Source organism: Mustela nivalis (assembly GCF_964662115.1).
Source record: "Mustela nivalis genome assembly, chromosome: 4".
Lineage (NCBI taxonomy): Eukaryota > Metazoa > Chordata > Mammalia > Carnivora > Mustelidae > Mustela > Mustela nivalis.
This window is the reverse complement of record NC_139023.1, coordinates 43,935,227-43,951,869: the sequence shown is the minus strand read 5'-3', so window position 1 is coordinate 43,951,869 and position 16,643 is coordinate 43,935,227. Positions and strand designations below refer to the sequence as shown.

Below are 16,643 nucleotides of genomic sequence, written 5' to 3'. Positions count from 1 at the left end.
TTTTCTTTCTTTATAAAACTCCCCAAATTTCTCTGCATTCAATTAAATAATAAATGGAACACATTTGTATGCAGACCTTGTTCACTGTAGAATACTCTTGGATGCCATTTATTACTTTACTACTTTAAATTGAAAGTCAACATCATTTTATAGTTCAATGTTACCACGTATCCCACAATTCCATAGCTAAATGTAAATGTAAAATAAGGCCAACGTATATAAAAGCAAAACCAAAAAGCGTTGTTCAGTCATCTGTCATTAAACTGAATCAGAGCTCAGTGCTATTTTATGTTATTGGAGGGAGGTGCTAATTAAATTATTTTCCTAACAAATTGTCTATAACTAGTAGTTTTATATTATAAATTTAATTAAAATTCTTCAGTTCAAAAAAAATTTCTTTTTTTTTTTTTTTCAAAAAAAGTCACTGTTCAAATTTTATTTGGTATTTTAGATGGTACCACACTTAGTTGGTTGCATGGTCTTTTTACATTATATGGCAATGTACACTATATTCTGACATACATGGTACACGAAGTAAGATCCTTTGGAACAGTTATGCACAATACATGCAATAATGAATTTATATGTTGGAGCCCAGGATGTGACTGACTGGAAAAGATGGACTAGGCATTTTGGGTGAAGGAACCAGAAGTCATAGAACACACAGGAAATACTCATCTGGTTTGAAGAGCACCTGCTGCATATGCAATACTGGCAGTGGTGCCTCTGAGATGAACCCATTTAGGACTACAAAGGCAGGTATCATCCAGCATTAGGGTATAGCTACAGGGTTTGCTGAACCATTCATATTTAAAAATTAGGAAACCGTTGTTTTTTCCTTAGGCCATTTTGATATTTAAGTAACAGATCAGATAATAAGAACAATGTATACAACCTCCAACTAAAACCCTGTTGTGGTCTAGACAGTGAAGTGGTACATTAGAAAACTTTAAAACTGCAGCTCCTTTTGCATTCTCCAGAGTGTATCTGCACTCTTCAAATGGGTCTCCTCCTCAGGAGTTAGAGTCACTTTCACAACATCTGAAATTCCATTCTGTCCCAAGATGCAAGGAACACTAAGGAAGACATCATCTTTTATTCCTTAGAGATCCTTAATCATGGTGGAAATCGGATGCACCCGCCTAAGAATCTTCATTATACTTTCTGCCAAATCTGCCACAGACAGTCCAATGGCCCAGGAAGTGTAGCCTTTCAGCTTGATCACCTCATAGGCACTGTCATCCACCTGTTTTGTGAACCTCTTTCCACTGTTCCTCATCTGCATCAGTGCCTAAGTCAGGGTGCAGATTTTTCAGAGAGACACCAGCAATGTTTATTTCACTCCATACAGGCACACTGGAGTCTCTATGCTCCCTGGGGATCCACCTGTGACAGCTTAACAAATGAACTCCCAGCCTTTCCCTCATTAGGTAAGGGAACTGGGCTGAATCCAGATTGCAACCACTTCTAATAACACGGTTTTTGGGAAAGCCACTTATCTTCCAAGCCACATAGGTCAAGATATCCACTGGATTGTAAACAACAAGCAACTTGCAGTTTGGGTTGTATTTGACGACATTAGGAAGGATGAACTTAAAGATGTTCAGGTTACACTGGACCAAATTAAGATGGCTTTCTCCCTCTTGCTGAGGTGCCCCAGCTGTGATAATAACCAGCTTGGAGTTTGCAGTCACATATATTGTACTTGCCAGAGACAATTTTTGGTGTTCTAAGGAAAAGGCTTCCATGCTGGAGATCGATCATCTCTCCCGTCAGTTTGTTTTCCATGACATCAACAAGAGCAATTTCATCTGCCAAGTCCTTCATTAAGATACTGATGGCACAAGCCATGCCAACAGCGCCAACCCCAACAACTGTAATCTTATTTTGGGGGACATGTCCTTCCTTAAGAAGATTCTGAATCAGCTGATCTTTGAGAGTTGCCATTTTGGACTTAGAACCAAAAGGAATCGGGAGTGCAGGTCGGGACGGTGGGCGTCAGCGGCACGCCAGACTGGATCCGGACGTGGCGGCAGCGGCTCCGACCTCAAAAAAATATCTTACTGCTTATTATGTTTCACTACTATGTCCACACTGGGAATATAAAAGTAAATAAACCTCAATCTCTTCATTCAGGAAAGTATAGATGAGTTCAAGATATATAAGCAATATACATATGCAACTTTCATAGACATTGATAATAAGGGGACCCCTGGGTGTCTCAGTTAAGCCGCTGACTTCAGCTCAGGTCATGATCCCAGGGTCCTAAGATAGAGTCCTAGATTGGGCTCCTTGCTTGGCAGGGATTCTGCTTCTGTCTCGGCCTCTGACTGCCACTCTGCCAACTTGTGAGCTCTCTCTCTCTCTGACAAATAAATAAATAAAACTAAAAAAAAAGTTGATAATAAGGACAAATAACACCCAAAATAGAGAGGGAGTTGAGAATATTTAATTTGATCTTCACTAATTTTCAACAATTATTGTCATTTAAAAAATAATATGGTTTTCTAGTTGTTTATAAATCACAACTGGCATATTACTGATCATAAACTTATATTACATGAAAACAATACAGAACACACTAATTTATATAATTACTGTTCATAAATGAAAAATATGAGTATTGTTATATATAATGAATCATCAAAGTTTTAAACTTAACTTTTTATATTAAATTTGTTTTCAGGGGTGCCTGGGTGGCTCAGTGGATTAAGCCTCTGCCTTTGGCTCAGGTCATGATCTCAGGGTCCTGGGATTGAGCCCCGCATCGGGCTCTGTGCTCAGTGAGGAGCCTGTTTCCCCTTCTTTCTCTTGCCTGACTCTGCCTACTTGTGATCTCTCTTTCTCTGTCAAATAAATAAATAAAATCTAAAGTTGTTTTCAGAGGTGGGAACATTCAGTGGAAAAAAAAAAAAAGTGAGACTCCATGGTTTAGCTCAGATCTTATGATTTGAAATCTAAATCAGTTTTGTCATAAAACTATATTTTTTCTTCTCAGAGTTCAATTTTCCACAATGCCAATCTGATTTGCAAACATTTGACTTTGATTTCAACTACTGAAGATGCTTCATAGATCAGTGGTAAAGAGTATCTCTTGACTTTATTTTTCTCTACTCAAATGTGTAAAAGGTCCTCATAAAGATAAGCACATGGAGAGGAGTTTGCATGCCCTCCACAATAAAAAGATTTTCCTTGTGAAATGACATCATTATTTCCCTCAATACCAAAGATTACTTTGCCGATTTGAAAAGAGTTTTCAGGCAACCATCTGACTGAGACTTAAATGGTAACATTTCAGTTTCACACCCTGAAATGAGTTTAGCTATAGTATTTTCAGAATTTTTCTTTGATAGGTATAACATTAAAAAACTTGTAGAAATGGTCAATGTAACATGTTACCAAAGAATTATTTAATATGTATAGACCACTTTTATTTTAAAATAGCTAAAGGAAACTTAATATTCAAATCCCTCAAGTATAATTACCAATATTATTTCAATAAAATAAAAACACATGAATGTAGTCTATTTTCTTGATATTTTACAAATTTATTCAAAATAAGTGATAAATGGAAATGACCAATGACTTCTAAGTTTTACATCATTGTGTACAAAGGACTTGTATGCCACAACTGTGCATTGTTGTCACTATATCAGTTAGGAAATTATCAGCACTTTCATAGCAGTTTATAAATAGTGACTGCTCTGAGCCACACAATGACTGCTACCACTGCTTTGGCCCTTCCCTGGAGCTCCCCATAATTTACTTAATTGAGGGAATCAATGCCTTACACAGAAGAAGTCCTCAACTCCACCACCAAAATGTTAGTGTCCATTCTTTTTTTATTTTTAAGACTTTATTTATTTATTTATTCGTTGCGAGTGTGAGCTGGGGGAGGGTCAGAAGGAGAGACAGAATCTCAAGCAGATGCTGTGCTGAATGCAGAGCCCATTGTGGGGCTGGAACTCCTGATATCGAGACAATGACCTGAGCCAAAATCTAGAACTGGGTGCTAAACCAACTGAGCCATACAAGTGCCCCAGTTAGTATCCATTCTAATTGTTAGATGCCCATTTTATATCAGGTATTGTTAAATATTCTGAATTTACTTCTGGATTTACAGTATACTACTGTGATGAAGGAGAAAACATATTAGCATTCAAAAACATGCTTTTGGACTATTTTTCTACTTTTACACATGGCAGAATTAGAGTCCTGGCTTCCTCACCTATGGCAATGACCACAATTTCATTTATCATTCAAATTGTGAAAATGAAACTATTTGTATAAAATTATCTGGAAAATTGACCCTAAGTAAAAATTGTTTACATCTGAAACTTCTTTAATATTTTTTCTCATATCCTTCCTATATCTCTTAGTTTATATGAAATACTTTTTAGGCTTCTAGATGCGTCATGCAGAGCTGTTCCCAATAATCTTTTCATTGACCAAATACTTACAGTTTCTTATTTTGAAACAGTGATCTAGTGATAAGGGTTCCATTATCATGAAGCATACAGCTTCATGGGGAAAAAAAATCATAAAAGTAAATAAATTAATCACAAAACATGGTCAGTGAAAAGAGCTATGATGATAATATAACTGAAGCTTCTATATTACAGCACACTCTTTCATTATTCTTACTACATTGCTTATCATACCAGTACTCAGCTCTTTTCTACACCTAAATTTAAATCACCTCAAGCTAATGAAATATGGTAATTAAATTTAATAATTTGTTTGTTTTAATAAAAGTGTAAAGGAGAAAAATCAGTGATGTTTGGATTGACCAAGAGATGAATCAAGGAGAACATACCACTTCAGAGAGATTCAAGAAACTGGCTCTCCTAATAATAAAGAGGAGTCTAGAAGTTGAATGGCATAATGGACACTGTTGCAAATTCTACTCACACAAGAAGGGTCTCTTCCATAGGATACCAAAAAAACAAAAAGCAAAAACAAACAAACACAAAAACCCAAAACCCAGAAACAAACAAACAAAAAAAAAAATTTAGGGATGGAATAAGTTCTTAGACTAATTATAAAATCACACTTTAAATCTAGTTTATATGACAGTGGATCTCAAAGGTGGAGCTTAAGCCTGTGGACTTTAAGCTTTTGATCTTTGTGCTAGTGAGTGTCACTAAATTAGTTTGGCCATATTCAACTTCTCTTTAATCCAATTTACTGCTCTGATTGCTCCTAATCATATTTTAACTATATCTAAGTTTGGTCTTTGATCATGTCCCATTATGATGGGTCAGTAATTGGCCTTCTTTCCCTATCAAAATTTGAACAACCCAGAATAAAGAGGAAAGCCGTCTTGAAACTAGGTGCCCAAACAAGGAAAGTTTCTGTTGCTTTTAGATTTGCAAATGGTACTGGTTCATAGAGGAAAACAGAAAACTATTCCTTACAGGTCTTCTAAACTGTCCTATATGAACTTTATTAAGATCTGCAACACTTTTTAGTCCTTGATTTAAAGAATATCCATGTAGATTGTAAGGATCCATTGGAAACAGATTTGCAGTTGTTTTGTTTTACTTCAAGAGATAAAAAATGCCCTCATGATTTATATTTTTTAAATTCAGCATTTCATCATGGAATTTCAGAAAAATTCTGTTTCATATATGTGTGTGTATGTATATATACATATAAGTACAGGTATGTTTATATGTGTTTAATATTAACACCAATGTAAATTTTGTTTGTATATATGTTTGTGTGTCTATCTATATCTGCACATATGTAAATACAGATATATACATGTGCATGTATATTTACATATATACTCATATATTTTGTTATATTGTCATATATATCATACTGGTAGATATAGGCAGTAGGTATGTGTCTATTTCTGCAATTTTTATTTTGTATAATATTCATAAGCTTTAAAACATTATGTAAACTATGGAAAGTACCTGTAAACTATGAAAATTATGCACCCTATCTTTTGTAGAAGCCAATATACAAAAATTATAATATATACCTAATATCCCAAGATACTTCTCAGTTCTAATGACAAATACAACATTTTTTATTGCACTAAGTACTTTTGAAGACCTAAGTATGAATTTGTGTTTTATCTACTGTCAGTAGAATACTGAAAAAAGTCATAAATAGATTTACCAAACAGACTTACCAATATTGATTATTTCTGGAGCCATAACAATAAAAACTATCAAGGGTATGGATTTCAAAGAAATGCTTTTTAAATCAATAAAATCTCCAGTTGTCATATCCTTCTTCCTCAAAATAAGGTTAATAGATTCTAGTTTTCAAAAATCAATATTTATTTTGATGAAAGAAACACAGTTCTAGAGAAAATACAAATTTGCAAAGTTCTTAAACCAGTCAAGAATACAGTTAAGACACACCAAAGACTAGAAGCATATCTTGGAAGAAAAAAACACATTATGGAATAGACATTGAGTAACATTCCTCCAGTTAAAATATTCTGACAATCTCTGGGTAAAAGTAACCAAAATCATTTACAAGTAGCTTTTTATTTTTTATTCACAATATAAAATCTGTGTAATATTGATATGTCAGGAATCATTTAAATTCTTATCAACACAGAATTACTCCATGTTCTTTCTGAGAAAAAAAAGTGTAATGAGCTTACTTATTTATATTTATTTTTTTAGGTTGACATTTAATTTCAAATCAGAATTAATCATTAGAATACAGTCAATAATATGTTTCTTCTATGGAAAACAGTTCATAGTATAAAAAAGAGAATTTTAAGACTGCATGGTTGTCAGAGGGTCTGTGAATTCCGCTACACTACGTCCAAATTAAAGTATGTGAATTTGGGGGATGGGATAAGGTCCAGAACTTTCCTCCCTGAAATTTATTTTTGGCTCTGTGACACTAAAATTGATTAATAAATAGTGACCTAGGCTCATATCCCAATTTAACGTTAGTAAAATGTCTCCCATGATTACAAGTCTGCACATGTGCTGCTCCTCTGGCTGCCTGCACAAGAAGAGACTTGTCAAATACCTTTGACATACTGGGCATACTATATTTTTATCTTGAAGATTTCCTTTGTAGCAATTTACACACTTGTTTTTCATCCTTTTTTGCCTTGAGTCTCTCTGGATACTAGTGTTTAAAAATGCAAATTTGGCTATACCCTTTAGTAGGGATGCTAAAGAAGTGTCTATGTAAATGTACTTTGGGATCAGACCAAGAATGGTTGAGTATCAAGATAGTTTCCACTCAATTACATAGGCCATAGGGTCCCATTTCAGCTGAATCCAGCATCAGTGTGCAGAGAGAACCCCTAGGGAAGAGGCTTGTGCTAGCAAGAGCCCAGGAGGTTACTGTAACAATGGACATCCTCTGCTTTATTAATTCAATCACATCACATACAGATTTCAATATAAATATTTGAAACAGTATCTCCTGGGTGGTGAGGTTTTAGGTGGGTCAGTACATCCGGAGCCATGCATTCTATTCTTCTAAAGTTCTGCTGCATTTCACCAACACACACACTGCTTCTCTGTTCTGACAGCCTTAGTTGCAATTTATCCCACGCTGTGAATGAAATACCTGTATCTCAATTTCATTTCTAGCCCCCAGTTTCCCAATTTTGAGATCATTTTCTCTTTTTATTGACTTTTAGAGTGGACAGAAGAATTTATTAGGATCAATTTTATCTATCGCTTTCAGAATCCTGTAACTTCAATAAGGTCATGAAAGGTTAATGCTCCTTTATTAAAATGAATAAGCCCAATTTCCTCAAACCTCTCTCTCAAATAACATCATTGATTCTGTTACACTGTGAGCTGCACTCCCTCAAGGGTAATTACAGCTTTTAAGTGGCAGTATGCCAACTGGTATTTTACAACATGTCCCAGCCATGTCCAGAATCATACAGATTGCTCTGGTTTAAATGTAATGGCTCTCATAGAGTCTCTACTATCTTTTTAGCCATGCCTTAGGCTTGAGGGTCATTGGTATTATATGAACTATAAAATAATTTTCTTCTGTCAAGGTCATTAGCTTAACACCCATTTAGGTGAAATTAGTAGGTTTGTCTGATCTGTCTGGATTATAATTGTCTTTCCCTGAATAGTATACCAATTTATTTTTTATCTAACACAAAATTTTCATATGCTTTGTTGCTGCATTCTTATTACTCAAGACACATTGTGAAGTGTCGTTTTTCAAGTCATGAAATTTTTGTAAGTTCAAGTGTTTAATTGTAAATAATAGTTTAACAGTAAAACACAAAATAACATTAGATATCATTGTTAAGTCTATGAAAATAGGCCCAATTTAAAATAACATTGGAGAATTTATCATTCTGGAATTGGGTAAATATCCTTAGACATTATCTGAAGTCAACTGTTTTACAAGTTAAGACAGTAAAAGCTAGTAATAACATAGTAATAACAGTAGGAGGCATTTACTGGGTGTCCACAGTCTGTCAAAATAGCTCTCAAAATCATGTCACAATTCTTCTTCATGTTCCTCCTCAATGGAACTCAGCTTTAAATAACCATGAAATCATGTAAGATGAATGGCTAAAAGATGCAACTTGAGAAGAATTACTTACTTTAACTGCTGCACACTCTACTGAGATCCATCGACATTTTGTTAAAATCTTAGTTTAAATGTAATGGGAATTTTTGTGACATGCCCAGAGCAATACAGTTACAGAAATCAGATTTGATTATGAAACTCTCCAGCTTATGGGCATAACGTAACAATGAGTCAGAAGTTTTCTGTTCATTAGCAAAAGAAAACTTGATAATGTTTTAAGAATGTTCTTCAATAATGTTCCTTAGGAAATATATGTAGTAGAAAAGTTGTTCAAGTTCAGATTTCAGAAAACTTTGAAACATTCTTAATAGAACATTAGCTGTTTCTTAGAACAGGCTTTAAAACAGCTGTAAGAGTAAGTAACTCAACTTTCTTTCAGTGTTACTGGAAAAGCTGTTTTGTGTATGTGAAAACTATTGGCCTTCAAATGTGCTTAAGCTATTAGAGAGATAAGAGATAAAATACAGATAAAAAATAATAATACTTAGTTTGTTATTTTATTTACACTGAGTTTTTCCTACTTTGTATACCTTACCTTTTGGATCTAAAGAGAATAAAGAAAAAGCAATACTATAGCTATCTGTTTAATATTTTATGGCCAAAGCAACCTTGCATTTTATTTTAGTTCACTGAATTAAATAATTTATTCCATAAAAAGGTGAATATTTTTTTAAAATACTGTATTTTGATATCCTTAAATTTTAAAACTCTAAAATGATTTCAAAGAAGATAGAAAAGGAGTTAGGAGAAATTAGGAAATGGTTGCAGAACAGTTGGTTAAGATGAGAATTAAAACTTAAAATATATGAATTGTGAATAGACACCACAGGAATGACATAACTGACACCTAAAGTTAGATTTTAGGGCCATTATAAACAAACCGCCCATTTCATTACCCTAATTATATATATATATATATATATATATATATATATATATATATATATATATATTTTTTTTTTTTTTTTTTTAAAGAATTTACTTATTTATTTGAAGAGCCTGAGTGGGGGAAAGTCAGAGGGAAAGGACGAGAGAGCATCACTAACAGACTCCTCATTGAGCGTGGAGCCTGACATGGGGCTTGATCTCAAGACCCTGAGATCATAACCTGAGGTAAAACCAAGAGTCAGATGCTCAACAGACTAAGCCACCCACATGTCCTTATAATTTTATATTTCTTTACTGGAGGCAAAGTTTCTCATTTTCCAATTTAATACAAGTCTTAAATTGAGAGAGTATTTTGATAAAAATATAAGCCCAATGTGCATTATTAATGTCAATTACTTTATTGCAAGAAGTATCAGAAAGAGCATTTTAAACTAGATAACTGAGGAAAAGAGCCATAAAAAAGAAAAGGCATTCTTCAATGAACCATTTATAGTGGCAAGATATGGAAAGAGTGAAACTAACTGTGTGATGTCACAGTTTTTGCTGGCACCAGCTTTGAAATGTGAACTTGATATTGTATTCCATGCTATTCTGTTTCTGCATCACATGAGATGCTTCTTTCTTTTAAGAATTTGTGTTAAGGGGCTCAGTTGGTTAAGCATTTGCCTTTGGCTCAGGTCATGATCCCAGGGTCCTGGGACTATGAGCCCCACATAGCACGGAATGCTTCTCCCTCTCCCCGGCTTGTGCTTGCTCTCTCTCTCTCTCTCTTAGATAAACAAACAAACAAACAAATAAATACATAAATAAAATCAATCTTTGGGGCACCTGGATGGCTCAGTCATAAAATCTGCCTTTGGCTCAGATCATGATCCCGGGGTCCTGGGATGGAGTCTTGTGTTGGGCTCCCTGATGGATGGGAAGCCTGCTTCTCCTTCTCCCACTCCTCCTGCTTGTGTTCCCTCTCTCACTATTTTCTCTCTGTCAAATAAATAAATAAAATCTTTAAAAAAATGTGTTAAATACAGTAAATGTGTTAAATACATCTCCTGCTATGTCTCTTTTCCCTATGGAAGAACAAACCAAACATGAGGTTTGGCTACACCTAGAAATCAAGAAGTATTTAGACTTCAAGTATCTACACAATTTAACTACAAAAATGCTTTCCATTTCCTGTTAAGAGTATGCCTTCTCTGTGATTAACAGAAAAGATCAGAGTTTCTATTAGGTTCATTGAAAACCTTTTCAGTTTACTGGGGTCTGTCTGCATGTGTCATGGACCATTATTTTTATTTTGCTAATCATCACCAAAACTCCTGGAGAGTCTTCTCATAATAAAAATGTCCTATTACCTGCTCGTAAATGTCCTTAACTTCACTGAATTGTTATGAGGATTAAAGACATAAATGCAGATCCCTAATTCAGCACTGAGCACATGATTGGAGACTATTATTTATAATCTTACGCTTTTATTTTTCCTAAATCCACTTCCTGGGGAAGAATATTTCTATTTAGCATTGTGAAAAGGTCCACATATCATTCAGTAAATATCACCCTTTATCTAACAGATGAGCATTGCTCAAAAATTTTAACTTCCCTCAGCAAACATTTTCTAATATCTGAGATACTTAAAAGCAGAGGTGATCATCACGACAGAGTTCAACAGCGTTTGGCATCAGAAGTGTCCCGATGACTAATGAGGACAATGGCACAGGACAGAAGTTATGAGGGGAAGGAGTGTATTCTGTAATGGGACTAAGCTGAAGAAGTCCAAACCCCAGGCTGGTGTGCACATTCCACATTTCCTTCCAGACCTCTAAATGGAGGTAATTTGTAGTATGCTTATTTATTTCTGTTCTAATTGTCCATTAGGTAATTCTCAGGTTATTAAGGTTTTAAGCATTGTTTTAGCTGCACCCCTCAGAATTTGACATGCTAGATTTTCCTTTTCATTCAACTCAACATAATTTTTAAATTTCCTTGGGATTTCTTCTTTGATTCTTACTTATTGAGAAATGTATTACTTAATTTCCAAATATTTGGGTATTTCCCAAACCTTTTTGCTGTTAATAAATTCTAATTTAATTCCATTAGAATTTGAACATATACTTGTATAATCTCAATATTTTTGTATTTGAGGGTTAGTTTATGGCCCAGATTGTGTTCTATCTTGATAAATCCTCTACTTAATTTTAAATGTGTATTCAACAGTTTTTTTAATATAAATTCAATCTCATTGGTTAGTAATATTATTCAACTCTTTTGTATCTTACTAACTACTGGTTGTATTATCGTGTTGAAATCTACAATAATAATTACATATTTGCATATTACTTCTTTCATTTTGTTCAGTGTTTTATTCACATTTTTCAAAGCTCTTATATTATGTGTTTTATTTAGGATTTTTTTTTTTTTTTAGGATTTTTATGTTCTTGAAGAATTGAAACATTTATCACTGGGGAGTGTCTTTCATGATTAGTTACTATATTCCATGTTTTAAGGTCTACTTGATATTAATTAATATAACTGTTCCAGCTCATTTTTGATCATTGTTTCCATGGTATATCTTTTTAGATCTTTATATCTTTTTATATGTCTCCCCACACTTATTCTGGGGTTCCAATGACATTTTTATCCAACAATGGTTGACACTGTGCTCTATTCTTCAATTCTTCCTTTTCTTTGATTCATTTTGCAAAGGTTTTATTGTTAGATCCTCAAATTCTCTAATCTTTTTTTTTTGTAATGTCTAGTCCTCTATGCTTATTCAACAAAAATATTTTTAATTTTTGTTATTATACATTATCCTAGAAGTACAATGTAGGTATTTCTATAACTTCCATTTTACTCCTCACTATGTTCATATTTCCTTTCACAACCTTCCTTGAGCCTATGCCAAATATTATATTAGATATTTCAAAATCCTTGTCTGCTAATCCTATCCATTCTGTCATTCTTTGCTATGTTTCTACTGTCTGATATTTCTGCTTGGTAGAGATCACAAAAAGATTTCTCTGTATCTTCGTTTTGAACTTAACTGAATGTTGAATTTTGTTTATTTCTTTGGGGAGTTTATATTTTACTTCCATCATTTATTTAAGTTAGTTTCAAGTTAGTTTTACTCTTTCAAGATTCGTTTTGAACTTGTTTTAAAAGTATACATAAGGGTCCCTGGGTGGTTCAGTTGGTTGAATATCCAACTCTTGGTTTTAGCTCAGATCAGGATCTCAGGGTTGTGAGATGGAGCCCTGCATCAGGCTCTGCCCTCAAGGAAGAGTCTGCTTGTCCCTCTCCCTTTGCCCCTTCCCATGGTGCTCTCTTGCTCTCTCTCAAATAAATAAATAAATAAATGTTTTCTAAAAAGTATATATAAAATAACTTTACTTCAAAATAATTTTTAAATACTATTATCTTTTATGATGTATTTTCTAAATTTCCCACAACAAAGTGTAATCTCTCTTCCTTTGGATTCTTTATTTTTTTTTATTTTTTTTTTTTAAAGATTTTATTTATTTATATGACAGAGAGAGATCACAAGTAGGCAGAGAGGCAGGCAGAGAGAGAGAGAGGAAGAAGCAGGCTCCCTGCTGAGCAGAGAGCCTGATATGGGACTCGATCCTAGAACCCTGAGATCATGACCCGAGCCGAAGGCAGCGGCTTAACCCACTGAGCCACCCAGGCGTCCCCCTTTGGATTCTTAATGCCTATCATATTTAGAAGGTTTAAAAGCTGAAATAAATTATACTGGTAATTGTAGGCAGATAACAAAACAACCTGAAAAAAGATGAATTGAAGTGATGAACAGAGAATCAAGCTATTCTATCTAGTTCCAAGTTAAAATTCTATTTAATTGATAAATTTCTTTGGATTCTTTTGATCCTATGATGTATCTGAGTTATTTACCTACTGTTCTTAATACTTCCATTTCTTTATATGTCACCTCCCCCAACTTATATGCAAAATGATTTGTAAGGGTGTGGAAGTTTGAGATAATCATACATTTTTAAAGTTTTTATCATTTATATCATTGGAACCAGACACTTACTTCCTGATGCCATTCTTTCCAAGGGAATGAAGGCATGTTGGATGACCTAAGTTAAGAGGATGGAGAAGCTTTAGCTAGTATGGTCTATATAAAGAAGCTTTTGTCAAAACTGTATGAATTCTATCCACATTTTCTCATTGAATTAAAAAATATATAATTATTGTATATGTATGTGCTTGTAACATACACATACACACACTTCTTCTTTAAAAACAAAAACTAGATTTTAGCTTTCTGCCACAACATGTTTAAGATGGTTTCTTATGATGGTTAATTATATCTGTTTTATTACTGTAACTCATCAATATCTGTGACTTTGTATCTTGCATATGATGGATCTTATTTTCATGATTTATTTGCCATTCAGTTTTATTTTTCTGATTTTTTTTATCACTTGATATTTTCAATTAAATTCCTGAAGTGTGGAATGGAAGATGAAAATTAGAGCAATCAACCAGTCTCTCAAGATTACAAGAGCCCTTGGCGGTAAAGTGCATATTGCTTCTTTCAGGATTATATTCAATGAGTCATAGAATGTTTCACTCTTTAGGGAACTAGCTTTGTCTCTGATTTAAGTGGTTATTAGAGTATCAGGTGAGCATCACTTCTGTTTTCATTTTATTTAACAGACAGCTTGGTTCATTCTGACACACAAGTACCTAACTGAACCCAAACACATACCTCACCAACATGGCTTAACCTCACCCATATCTAATGAGTAATTCTGTATTTCTTCATGATAGAACATTTAAGAGGATTAGTGCCATATTCCATATGTATCTTTCAAGGGAACTCCCTTTCTCTATAAATCCACAATCTTATTTACATGACATCTGGGCTAATGCCTTTCTCCTCACTGCACCCTCTTTTTTCTAAGGGTACTTCTCTTCAGTGCACAGCCTGTTTCTTTCACCAAATTGGGTGGAAAGGTGTGGGAGATGAGGCTACGAGCTGAGAGAAAGATTAATGCCAAGGTCCTTCTAAATCTCTGTTTCCCCTTACAGAGCTTATCTAAGTCACTCCCATATGGCCTCTATATCCCGCATTCATTATCATACATTCATGCAGAGTGTTTGTAAAGGATTTTTGAGCTGAGAAGCAGACTTATACCCAAATGCCTTAAATTTATCTGAGTTCTCTTTGTGGAACATACAAAAAATAGAGATCGATTAAATGACATCGGTTAATATTGTGGTACCTTTGTGCAGCTCTTCTTTTCCTTTTCTATTCTGCTCCTCATGCCCTTCTAATGCTGCTGAGACACAGGTGGTTCATATGGTCCACAGCTACGCATAAATGAGTGAAAATAATTTTCAGCTTTCTAAAGGAAAATTAATGCCATCATCCCCAAACTGAGGTGAAAGACTTAATATAACAAAAGAAATAAAGTCATCAGATTCAAGGATAAGACCTATGAGGTGGAAAAAAAAAAAAAAAGGAGAGAGACACAAAATACATGGTTTTAGTGATATCAGTCTATGATACCACCTGGACATGGTCAAACTTATTCTTCTTTCTTAAAAATTATATTACCATTTCTGTATATGTTGAGACTTTTTGAACTGGTCTGAAGTTATAACCAAGGAATAAACATAAACTTGATTCTATAAGGAAATGTCTACCTAAGATGAGAATGAGTTAGCATCTGGGAAAAAAAAAAAAGTCTATCAATGCCTTTCACTCTTCCAACAAAGATGCTGACCATCCCCACCATTATCTCATCTTATATTATTTCTATCTTGCTGTAGGCAGCAAATGGACTGTTGTCCATTCTTAGCAAATAAACCTGCAATTGTTTATATATTCTGGGTGACTAAATTCTTTAGCTACAGTTTGTTGGACAGGGCTGGACTCAGGGACAGCAGCATTTTTGCTATCAGGGTTATGAATTGGCCATAGAATATTTTAGTTTAAGAGACTTTTGAAAATAAAATAAGATAAAGTAAAGGGATTAATAGCATACTTACTGTGATGAGCTTTGAGTAATGTATAAAATTATTGAATATTATGTTGCTACCTAAAATTAATATAGCCTTGTATTTTAATTATAATTCAATCCAAGAGAAATAGAGATAGAGAGACACTTAGGAAAGTTTTTCAGCTAGCATAAACCTCAAAATGAACCTAAAAAAGTATTTACTTGTTTTAAAATCATCTCTATGTCCTTAAAAGGTCAGAATTTAAATATAAATGTGAAAAATAAATATAAATATATGTATATATAAATTATTATAAAATAGTTTTATAGGGCACCTGGGTGGCTCAGTGGGTTAAAGCCTCTGCCTTCGGCTCAGGTCATGATCCCAGGGTCTTGGGATCGAGCCCCACATCGGGCTCTCTGCTCAGCAGGGAGCCTGCTTTCTCCTCTCTCTCTGTCTGCCTCTCTGCCTACTTGTGATCTCTGTCTGTGAAATAAATAAATAAAATCTTAAAAAAAATAGTTTTATAATAGTTTAGAATATTTAGAATTTAGGAATATTAATAAATCCTGTGTCAGGTGATACTAGAAGACAGAATACAGAAAGAAGGAAACTTATGGAAATGATAAGTCCATGTGAAAAGAAAGAGACTTGCTTCAAGCATGATCTGGTTCCTGATGAGTGAGGAACAGTTCTTACCTGGCTCTAAAGGGAGGGATGGGGAGTCTTTCTGCTCTGTCAATATAGTGTAAATTGGGTTAACAAAATCAAAGAATGGGTAGTTGGTAAGTATTAGTTCATACAACTGATTTTTTTAAAATTTTTTATTTTTTATAAACATATATTTTTATCCCCAGGGGTACAGATCTGTGAATCACCAGATTTACACACTTCACAGCACTCACCAAAGCACATACCCTCCCCAATGTCCATAATCCCACCCCCTTCTCCCACCCCCCCTCCCCCCAGCAACCCTCAGTTTGTTTTGTGAGATTAAGAGCCACTTATGGTTTGTCTCCCTCCCAATCCCATCTTGTTTCATTGATTCTTCTCCTACCCACTTAAGCCCCCAATGGATCAAGAAGATGTGGTATATATACACAACTGATTTTTTTAAAAAGATTTTATTTATTTGAGAGGAGGGAGAGTGTGTGCACACAAGTGAAGGTGGAGGGTAAGGCCAAAGGGAGAGGGAGAAGGAGAAGCAGACTCCCCACTGACCAGGATGCCCTAAG

The 16,643-nt window shown here is 34.4% G+C and overlaps 1 pseudogene across 1 annotated transcript; it reads right to left on the bottom strand.

Moving 5' to 3' along the window:
- Positions 1-949: 949 nt before the first annotated feature.
- On the bottom strand, positions 950-1,965 carry LOC309863464 (L-lactate dehydrogenase A chain pseudogene; annotated as a pseudogene). The gene has a single exon. The product of its transcript is annotated as an L-lactate dehydrogenase A chain pseudogene (transcript).
- Between the last annotated feature and the right edge of the window lie 14,678 nt (positions 1,966-16,643).